This window comes from Eleutherodactylus coqui, chromosome 10, assembly GCF_035609145.1.
Source record: "Eleutherodactylus coqui strain aEleCoq1 chromosome 10, aEleCoq1.hap1, whole genome shotgun sequence".
Taxonomy (NCBI): domain Eukaryota; kingdom Metazoa; phylum Chordata; class Amphibia; order Anura; family Eleutherodactylidae; genus Eleutherodactylus; species Eleutherodactylus coqui.
The window spans coordinates 97,091,401-97,103,495 of record NC_089846.1 but is presented as its reverse complement, the minus strand read 5'-3'; positions in this window follow the sequence as shown (position 1 = coordinate 97,103,495).

Below are 12,095 nucleotides of genomic sequence, written 5' to 3'. Positions count from 1 at the left end.
TTTTTCCTGTAATGTTTTGCGTTTTTTTCTCAAGAGCAATTAGTATAGAATGTGTTCTTGTCCATCTGGGTTTTTTTTTCCGTTTCGTGGGGTTTTTTTCACATAGGAACTGTCAGTTGCATATGTCTCCTTATTTTTCTCTTAATGCACCCATGATTGTCAATGGAGGGCTGCAAAAAACGCCGCGAAAAATGCCGCAAAAACCGCCCGGAAAATGCGCAAAAACACCGCATTTTTCACGCGTGGAAATCGGCAACGCAAGTGGGTAGGCGCCCTTAACAGGCGAGAATACCGCTGATGAAAGAGCTAATGAAAATAAAACCATTGAAATCAATGGCTCCTTTTCCTCCCGTTATACGGCCCTGATTATCTTGGCCACATAATGGGACAAATACGCACCCTAAGGGCAAAAACACATGGGCACCTGCACTGATACACTAGCCACAACGGAGCGCTTTAGTGCATGAACCGTTTATTTTTACTACTCCAACTCCACGTAAGTTGAAAAAAAAGCGGGAAGGACAGTCCTGCCCTATCATTCTTGCATGTAGGATATGTTTTCTCAGGCGTAGTATTAATGCAAGAGAATCCCACTAGAGACAACGAAAACATTAACCCTTTCCAATCCACTGTCTGACGTCTAAAGACATTATGATTTAAGGCTGTCGGGCTCTCTTACTGTATATTGCCAGCCTCTCTGCTGTTGGAGCCTATCCAACGTTTCACTTCATGCAGTACTGGCTTTAGCCAGCATATAGCGCCATTTTATAATGGCAGAAATAGAGCAAGCCCCCTAGGAAAACCAGGATGGAAATTGGATTGGAAAGGGTTAAAATCAGTGGTTTTATTTTGCTGGTTATGCGGACTTCACTTTCTCAGCTTCACAGAACTAAAACACGCCCATCTGATTAACCCCTGAATATGTACAGAGAATACGCCCGAGTGAATGGGCTTCTGAGATTTTACTCTCGTTGCTGGAATCTTCTTCTCCTAGTTCTTCTGACTATTACTACTACTGACATTACCATTCGATACTACTATACTACTAACACTCCTACTAATAAATTAAACTACTATTTCTAGTACTACTACTTTTACAGCAGCAAACTTTAACTTGACACTTATGAGAACGAAAGCCACTGGAAAAAAATCCATTTTGCTGTAACTGTGTTTTTAATGCATTAAAGGAGTTGTCCAGTTGTAAACTATTGATGTCATATTCATAGGACATTAGTAGTAGATTAGCGGTGATCTGCCACCTGGGATCCCCATTGATCACCCATACGTTTGGCTGGTGCTGTTATGTACTAAGTTGATTTCTGTAAGAAGCAGGCAGCTCCATTCTAACTGCAGTGGCCAGTCTTGGTATTGTAGGCAAAAATTATCATTGAAGTGAATGGGGACACAGCCTGAAATACCATGTCTGGCCACTACAGTGGGAACGGAGATTTGTGCTTCCTGCAGAAATCAGCTCAGTGCATGAGCACACTGGCCTGGTGAATAGCTGATCAGCAGGGCTCCCGGGTGGCAGACCCCACTGACCTACTATTGATTGACTTTTCCTAAGAATAGACTGTAATAGTTTAAAACTAGATAACCCCTTTAATTATCAAGTTAACATTTTCTAATAGTAATAATAATATGCTGTATTTCAATCACACCTCCCACTTATGTAATAACAGCATATCAACGTCTACTACCACTAAATTTACAAATCCGGGCTAATTAGACAATGTAAAGAACCAGCACAGCGGCTCATCCTGGGTGACCAATCACTTCTTCAGCTCCCTGTCAGCGGTGTAAATGAGCGCAGTAGAATTACAGTGCTGGGTATTCTTCTAGACTGTAATAAGCCTCTAGATTATGTCATTATTATTGCTACATCCTCCCAGACGTTCATCAGATTCTTTACCAATAAGACTTAACAGATTATAAAACTTGTGCGAGTTTAGATAAACTCCCCTCCCGAACTTAGAAGATGCTTAAAAAATACACAAAAAAACTCATTTGTGATTATCATTTATGGATTTCCTTCATCATCCAAATTTAGGTTTTACCTGAACAGCCAAAATGTGATAGAAGGATCCCGAGAAGAAGCCGGAGCTGTGACGTCCTCATGATGTCTTGTTATTCCGAGACGGCGGGCAACCACATATCTACTGATGATGCACTGCGGGGTTTTATGTTTGGTTGGTGACAACCCATGTGTGTCATTGCTCAATGGTGACACCCTTAGATACTCAATTGTTCTGTCCAAAATATATTTAGACTTTCAGTTGGTTGAGATCTTCGTCCTGTGACGCATGGCTGAGATATGCCCTTCAAACCAACTAACTGGGCAGAAAAGTAACAGATTACTCAGAGGCGAATAGTTCAGGTACAGCAAGAACACAGACATCAGGGTGGGGTGTGACTGCTGTCAGTAACAGAAGATCAGGAGTAAAGCCGAAGCTTTTATAACTAGAGGTAGATAGACGGCCATCAGGAGAACAATACTCATTTCTGCCATTCACATCCGGAAGTACTTTTAAAAATGAGTGGTAAAACTACAGAATGTTGCCAGCTTTTCTTACAGGATTGGTGGACTGTTATTTCCTGATTTACTTTTTAAATTCATTCATTATGACCCAACTCCTTAAAAAGAAGCTGACATGGTGAGCAGCCTATTGCCAGTCTCTGGCCTCTCTAACTCCAGGGAAGCCATGACCAATCACACTGGCAATGTAGCACTGGATGGCGAGTGTTCAGTTGAATAGCTGTCCATATATGAAATCACAGAAGTGAGAAAAGATGTACAAAGACACAACTCACAGAAAAGGAAGCCAGATACAATATACATATATACTGCAGGGAAGGCTCAATCACCATGTACCCTAGTAGCATGCAGCAAGCCAGATTGCTATATAGAGGAGCAAAAGTGTTCATGTTCCAACCTATGAGCAGCGACTCAACTCAACCCAAGGTGGGGGAGGGGTGACTGCTGACAAACCTAATCTGGACAATATGAAAAGATACCAATGATAACAGCCAAAGATAAGTGTGTTTTTTTTTGCATGCAGTTTGCTATAGATACCGGAGGAACCCAGGATGGCATGCTAGTGTGGCACACTACAGGGCAAACCACTGCTTTGTCAGTGTGGGTTGTACTCCTGTATGGTGTGGCACACTTATCTATATAGGCTGTGAAGCACTTATAACCTCTTTAAAGCAACCAGCAACTGCTAAGTATCCATGTCATTAGCACTTATAAGGGTCTGATTTTGCAGCATTCAATTCTCTTCCCTAAATGGGAGATCAGAACATCTTGTCCTGGTCATACGTAAATAGTAGTCCTAAAAGGATGGATGAAGACACAATATAATAACAAGGAGAACACAAAATATGAATAGCAAAACCAAAAGTGGGGGAATGAGAAATCTGACTCTAATTACTAATGCAATGAGGCCTTACCTAAATGCAGAGCACTTACCCTGATAAGGACTACCCCACCTCAGTGAAGCTGGAGCAACCCTGACTGTCCCTAGTTGAAAAATAGGGATAATGTTTGTTGCAGAAAATAACAAAGAATACAATGTAGCATGCAATGAACTAGATAAAATACAATGCAGTATAGCCAGGAGTTAGATGTCACAACACCTCAGAATATCTTTTACACCAAACAGACTTATCTGGCTATGGAGCAAGACAGGAGGATCTTTGCTTGATAACTGCAATTTGCTACTGATTGGTCATCCCCTCTCTAAACTCTCCCCTCTCTAATCCATCCTAAATGCAGCAGCCAGGCTTATCTTCTTGTCAAGCCGCTATACTGATGCCTCTACCCTGTGCCAGTCACTACACCGATGCCTGGTCATTTTACTCATTCTGTCATATTCCCACTTTGAGCTGGGTGTTATGCTTGTTAGTCTCAAGTGTTTCCCTCACCTTCCCTTAGGATGATCTGGACATCTGTTGTCCCCATCTGCATCTTATGCCAAACATATGGTGTATGAACAGTCCTGTTCTGTGTATAGGTGGGAACTAGAGATGAGCGAGCACTAAAATGCTCGGGTGCTTGTTGCTCAAGTCGAACTTTCCGCGATGCTCGAGGGTTCGTTTCGAGTAACAAACCCCATTGAAGTCAATGGGCGACTTGAGCATTTTTGTATAGTACCCATGCTCCGCTAAGGTTTTCATTGGTGAAAATCTGCAAAACCCAAGAAAGTGATGGAAACGACACAGAAACGGATAGGGCAGGCGAGGGGCAACATGCTGGGCTGCATCTCAGGTTCCCAGGTCCCACTATTAAGCCACAATAGCGGCAAGAGTGCCCCCCCATAACAATTTTTACTGCGGACAAACCCTCATTAGCAAGGCACACCTTAGCTAAGCACCACACTACCTCCAACTAAGCACTAGCACTGCCTGCGCGCCTCACCGCTGCCTCTTCTCCTGGGTTACATGCTGCCCAACCCCCCCCCTCCCCCCGCACGACTCAGCGTCCACAGCGCACACCAAAGTGTCCCTGCGCAGCCTTCAGCTGCCCTCATGCCACACGCTGGCTGCATAGCCACGCCACCCTCATGTCTATTTATAAGTGTGTCTGCCATGAGGAGGAATCGGAGGCACACACTGCAGAGGGTTGGCAGGGCCAGGCAGCAACCCTCTTTAAAAGGGGCGGGGCGATAGCCCACAATGCTGTACAGAAGCAATGAGAAATTAAATCCTGTGCCACCTCCATCAGGAGCTGCAAATGTGGGCATAGTAATGGGGAATCCATGTGTCACACAGCATTCATTCTGTCAAGGTGTCGCATTGGTCAATCGACACTGCAAGGGAAAAGCCATCTGCACTCTGCCCCCTACCCAAGTCAGTCAATGTCTTTCGGCCAGACAGGTCAAACACCGCGATGGGAACTAAGTGTGCACCAACAGCATAGGTGGGTCCTAGGCAACCCAAGACATGAATAATAAATAAATCAGAGCGGCCAAACATGGCAGACTTGCACCGCACCGACGACATAGGCCTCGGCCCACAGCTTCAGCAATGCTAGGCAGGAAGCGGACTTTCACTGCACCCAGGACATAGGCCTCTGTACAAACCCTCAGCAATCGCGGGCCTACAGCGGACTCCAATGCTAGCGTAGCTGTGCACGTCTCATTAGCGCTGTATTGCTCCTGAAGTTTGTCCCAATGCAGTGCTCTGGATAGTAGGCCACACTGCATGCCCCAGTTTTTATAAGTAGACACAGGCAGGTACCACTCCCTAATGTGAAGTCCGTGTAGACCAACAGCATGGGTGGGTCCCAGGAAGCCACCGGTGGTACAAATATAAATCCCATTGCATTGCCCAGCACAGCTGAGGTAACGTCAGATTAAATACAGGTGGGCTTCGGCCCACACTACATGCCCCAGTCAGACTGGGGTTTTTTATAAGTCAACACAGGCAGGTACAACTCCCTAATGTGAAGTCCGTGTGGACCCACAGCATGGGTGGCTCCCTGGAACCCACCGGCGGTACATAAATATATCCCATTGCAGTGCCCTGGACAGCAGATCTAACATCAGATTAAATACAGGTGGGCTTCGGCCCACACTGCATGCCCCAGTCAAACTGGGGTTCTTTATAAGTAGACACACAGGCAGGTACAACTCCCCTATGTGAAGTCCCTGTGGACTCACAGCATGGGTGGGTCCCAGGAAGCCACCGGCGGTACATAAATAAATCCCATTGCATTGCCCTACACAGCTGAGGTAACGTCAGATTAAATACAGGTGGGCTTCGGCCCACACTGCATGCCCCAGTCAGACTGGATTTTTTTATAAGTCGACACAGGCAGGTACAACTCCCTAATGTGAAGTCTGTGTGGACCCACAGCATGGGTGGCTCCCTGGAACCCACCCATGGGCTCCTTCGGCCCACACTGCATGCCCTAGTCAGACTGGGTAATTTTTGGGGGGGCCATGTACGTGGAACACCATGATGGGAACACTTAGTGCACCCATAGTATGCACCGACCCCTGTAATACTCCTGTAGCTAAGGTATACGCACACCCCACTAACTGTTATGTTGCAGAAGTCTAGGGAGACCCTATTAACACTTCTGTAGTTACAGTATAGACGTACCCCAGTAACATTTCAGTAGCTGCAATATAGGCAGAGCACAGTATCAGTTACATTTCAGTAGTAATGGTATCGACAGACCCCTGTAACATTTCCGTAACAGCAGGATAGGCATAGCCCAGTATTAATGGGATTTCAGTATTAACAGTATAGACAGATTGACAACACCTATGTGGAAAAGCTAGTATTTTCTAAGACAAGAGAGGGGCATTTGATTGCAATGAAAAGGATACTCAAGGTACTGAAAGTCTGCACTCCTCATCTCAAGCTGGAAAATGGAAAGGCTTCATTCCTATGGTTTCCGTTGTCCATTTCAAAGTGTTAGCAAACAGCAATCCAAGTTTCCGGCTACTACCACGGATCTTTCTTAGGAATTACCAAAGATGATCACAAGTAAAGGCCTCATCATCGCTCAGTCCAAAATCATTCAGGGAGTATGTGGTTCTCAGCTGGCCTGCTTCCATTTAGGGTCGGTACCTGCTGCCATTCAGTCCCTTGCCCTGCAGGGATGGTGTGTTCTATCGTCACCTGTATTCCGACATCAGCTGTACGCTAATCTTTGGACTTAGCAGTACCAACAAGTTTTAAGCCACCAATGCTCTACCAGTCGGCTGAAAGCTTCAGCTAGGGATAACGGAATACTACCGCGGTTGTATTTAGTTGGTTTTCAGGATGTGGCCAGGATTAAGGGGGCTGTGGCGGGGGGGGGGGGGGGCTCTCTTATTGTATCATTTAAGGTGAAATTCTTGGACTGCCGCCAGATGGACCACTGCGAAAGCATTTGCCAAGAATGTTTTCATTGTTGGAGAAGGAGGAGGGGGATGTCTTTCAGGCAGTACGTGTCCTGTCCACGTGTCCGTGGTTATGTGCACCTTACCAGTAACCGTGTCGCTGAAAATTTGTCGAGCCTGGGGACCTAATAGCGCGGCATCACCACCATCATGTCTTTGGCAAGCCTCCGTTTCCACAACCCTGTAACATAGCAGTAGCAGCAGTATAGGCAGAGCCGAGAATTAGTAACATTTCAGTGGTAACAGACCCCAGTAACATTTAATTGGCAGCAGTAGGGACAGAACCCACTAACATTTCATTTGCAGCAGTATAGACAGACCCCAGTAACAGTTCAGTAGTATAAGTCTAGACAGACCCCAGTAACATTTCAATTCCAGCAGTGTAGACAACCCCAGTAACATTTCAGTAGTATCAGTTGCGACTTGCCCCAGTAACATTTCAGTTCCAGCAGTGCAGACAGACCCCAGTAACATTTCAGTTCCAGCAGTGCAGACAAACCCCTGTAACATTTCAGTAGTATCATTAGGGACAGGCGCCAGTAAGATTTCAGTTGCAACAGTATAGACAGACCACAGTAACATTTCATTAACAGCAGTATTGACAGACCCCAGTAACATTTCAGTAGTATAATTAGAGACAGGCCCCAGTAACATTTCAGTTCCAGCAGTACGGACATACCCCAGTAACATTTCAGTAGTAGTAACAGTATAGACACACCCCTTTAACATTTTCGTTGCAGCAGTGTAGGCTGAGCCCAGTAACATTTCATTTGCAGCAGTATTGACAGAGTGCAGTAACTTTTCAGTTGTAGTAACAGTATAGACAGACCCCAGTAGCATTTACGTTGAAGCAGTATGGGCAAAGCTGCAGATTCACATTTCCCAGGCAGCAGTGTAGGGAGAGCATATTTATTTTTAACATTTCAGTAGTAGCAGTATAGTCAGACCCCAGTAACATTAACGTAGAAGCAGTATGAGCAAAGAAGCAGATTTACAATTCCCTTGCAGCAGTGTAGGGAGAGCTTAGTATTTGTAACACTTCAGTAGTTGCAGTATAGACAGGCCCCAGTAACATTAACGTAGAAGCAGTATGGGCAAAGCAACAGAAAAACATTTCCCTGTCAGCAGTGTAGGGAGAGCTTAGTATTTGTAACATTTCAGTAGTAGCAGTATAGACAGGTCCCGGTAACATTTACATAGAAGCAGTATGGGCACAACAGCAGAAAAACATTTCCCTGACAGCAGTGTAGGGAGAGTACAGCATTTGTAACATTTCAGTAGTAGCAGTATAGTCAAACCCCAGTAATATTAACGTAGAAGCAGTATGGACAAAGAAGCAGATTCACAATTCCCTTGCAGCAGTGTAGGGAGAGTACAGCATTTGTAACACTTCAGTAGTAGCAGTATAGACAGGTCCCAGTAACATTAATGTAGAAGCAGTATGGGCAAAGCAGCAGAAAAACATTTCCCTGTCAGCAGTGTAGGGAGAGCTTAGTATTTGTAACATTTCAGTAGTAGCAGTATAGACAGGTCCCAGTAACATTTACGTTGAAGCAATATAGGCAAAGCAGCAGAAAAAAATTTCCCTGGCAGCAGTGTAGGGAGAGCATAGTATTTGTAACATTTCAGTAGTAGCAGTATAGACAGGCCCCAGTAACATTTACATAGAAGCAGTATGGGCAGAGCCCACTATTAGTTACATTTCTGTTATAGCAATATAGACCTGCCCCACTAACATTTCCGTTGAAGCATTATGGGCAGAGCCCAGTATTAGTAAAATTACAGTAGTAACAGTATACACCAAACAAGGTACCATTTCAGGAGCAGAAGTATCAGCAGACCGAAGTAACATTTCTGTTGCTGAAGTATAGTCAGACCCCTGTAGCATTACTGTAGCAGAAGTATAGGTAGGCAGAACAGAGTTACATTTTTGTAGCAAAAGTGTAGGCCAACCCCAGACACAGTGGTGTACTATGAGTGCAGACGAAGCCCATAAAAATTACTTGGATTACATTATAGGCGAGGGCCCGAAAAATTGATGTACCAACAGTACAAATGTACCCCACAAAAAATTGCCCATGCCCAACCCAGACGGCAGGTGAAACCCATTAGTCGCTTAATTTTTAACTAGGCCTGGAGGCAGCCCAGTCAAAATAAAAATTGGTTCAGGTGGAAGTTTCAATGCTTTAATGAGAATGCACTAAACACCCTCTCTGACAAGACGCTAGCCGCAGGGCAAGCCAACACCTCCAGGGCATACAGCGCCACGTGTCCAGCTTTGACACCCAGTAGTTGTGCGGAGCAGAGGCGTCACGGAGGACGGTGGTACGATCGGCTACATACTCCCTCACCATCTTTTTACAGTGCTCCCCCCGACTCAGCCTTGACTGGGGAGGTGTCACACAGTCTTGCTGGGGAGCCATAAAGCTGGCAAAGGCCTTGGAGAGTGTTCCCCTGCCTGCACTGAACATGCTGCCTGATCTCCGCGCCTCCCCTTCTACTTGGCCCTCGGAACTGCGCCTTCTGCCACTAGCGCTGTCAGATGGGAAGTTTACCATCAATTTGTCCACCAGGGCCCTGTGGTATTGCATCACTCTCAAACCCCTTTCCTCTTCGGGAATGAGAGTGGAAAGGTTCTCTTTATACCGTGGGTCAAGCAGTGTGTACACCCAGTAATCCGTAGTGGCCAGAATGTGTCTAACGCGAGGGTCACGAGAAAGGCATGCTAACATAAAGTCAGCCCTGTGTGCCAGGGTACCCGTACGCAACATATGGCTGTCCTCCCTAGGAAGATCACTTTGAGTATCCTCCTCCTCCTCCTCAGGCCATACACGCTGAATGGATGAGAGGCAAGCAGCATGGGTACCCTCTGCAGTGGGCCCAGCTGTCTCTTCCTCCTCAGGCTCCTCCCCCTCCTCCTCCTCCTGCTCAATGCGCTGAGATATAGGCATGAGGGTGCTCTGACTATCCAGCGACATACTGTCTTCCCCCGCCTCCGTTTCCGACCACAAAGCGTCAGCCTTTATGCTTTGCAGGGAACTTTTCAAGAGGCATAGCAGGGGAATGGTGACGCTAATGATTGCAACATCGCCACTCACCATCAGGGTAGACTCCTCAAAGTTTCCAAGGACCTGGCAGATATCTGCCATCCAGGCCCACTCCTCTGTAAAGAATTGAGGAGGCTGACTCCCTCTACGCTGCCCATGTTGGAGTTGGTATTCCACTATAGCTCTACGCTGCTCATACAGCCGGGACAACATGTGGAGCGTAGAGTTCCACCGTGTGGGCACGTCGCACAGCAGTCGGTGCACTGGCAGATTAAACCGATGTTGCAGGGTCCACAGGGTGGCAGCGTCCGTGTTGGACTTGCGGAAATGTGCGCTGACCAGGCGCACCTTGCCGAGGAGGTCTGACAAGTGTGGGTAGCCTTTCAGAAACCCCTGAACCACCAAGTTAAAGACATGGGCCAGGCATGGCACGTGCGTGAGGCTGCCGAGCTGCAGAGCTGCCACCAGGTTACGGCCGTTGTCAGACACAACCATGCCCGGTTGCAGGCTCAGTGGCGAAAGCCAGCGGTCGGTCTGCTCTGTCAGACCATGCAACAGTTCGTGGGCCGTGTGCCTCTTCTCTCCTAAGCTGAGTAGTTTCAGCACGGCCTGCTGACGCTTGCCCACCGCTGTGCTGCCGCGCCGCGTGACAGCGACTGCTGGCGACGTGCTGCTGCTGACACGTCTTGATTGCGAGGTAGAGGTTGCATTGGCGGAGGAGGAGGAGGAAGGTTTAGTGGAGGTGGCATACACCGCCGCAGAAACAAGCACCGATCTGGGGCCCACAATTTTGGGGGTGGGTAGGACATGAGCGGTCCCAGGCTCTGACTCGGACCCAGCCTCCACTAAATTCACCCAATGTGCCGTCAGGGAGATATAGTGGCCCTGCCCACCTGTGCATGTCCACGTGTCCGTTGTTAAGTGGACCTTGCCAGTAACGGAGTTGGTAAGGGCGCGTACAATGTTGCGTGAGACGTGGTCGTGCAGGGCTGGGACGGCACACCGTGAAAAATAGTGGCGACTGGGGACAGAGTAGCGCAGGGCTGCCGCCGCCATCATGTTTTTGTAAGCCTCAGTTTCCACAAGCCTGTAGGGGAGCATCTCCAGGCTGATCAATTTGGCTATGTGGACATTTAAAGCTTGAGCATGCGGGTGCGTGGTGGCGTATTTGTGCTTTCGCTCTAACGATTCTCTTAGCGACAGCTGGACGCTGCGCCGACAGACATTGCTGGATGGGGCCGAGTAGAGCGGAGGTGAGGGTGTGGGTCCAGGCCAGAAGATGGTCATGCCTGTGTCGTGAGAGGTGGGTTGGATCTCAGTGGCAGGTTGGGGCCCAGGGGGAGAGGCAGTGGTGCAAGCCGGAGGCAGTGAACGGCCTTTGTCCCACTTTGTGGGGTGCTTGGCCATCATATGCCTGCGCATGCTGGTGGTGGTGAGGCTGGTGGTGGTGGCTCCTCGGCTGATCTTGGCGCGACAAAGGTTGCACACCACTGTTCGCCGGTCGTCCGTGGTCTCAGTGAAAAACTGCCACACCTTAGAGCACCTTGGCCTCTGCACAGCGGCTTGGCGCGAGGGTATGCTTTGGAAAAAGCTGGTGGATTATTCGCTCTGGCCCTGCCTCTACCCCTGGCCACCCCACTGCCTCTTCCAACCTGTCCTGCGGCTGCACTCGCCTCCCCCTCTGAAGACGTGTCCTCAGTTGGCTTATCCCACCAGGTGGGGTCAGTCCCCTCATCGTCCAGCGGCCCTTCCTCCGAATCCGCTGTGCGCTCCTCCCTCGGACTTACCGCCCTTACTACTACCTCACTGATAGACAACTGTGTCTCATCGTCCTCCTCACCCACTGAAAGCTCTTGAGACAGTTGCCGGAAGTCCCCAGCCTCATCCCCCAGACCCTGGGAACTTACCAAAGGTTGGGCATCGGTCACGACAAACTCCTCCGGTGGGAGAGGAACCATTGTTGCCCAATCTGGGCAGGGGCCCGAGAACAGTTCCTGGGAGTCTGCCTTCTCCTCAGAATGTGTCATTTTCATGGAGTGAGGAGGCTGGGAGGAAGGAGGAGCAGCAGCCAGAGGATTCAGAGTTGCAGCAGTGGACGGCGTAGAAGACTGGGTGGTCGATAGATTGCTGGATGCACTTTCTGCCATCCACGACA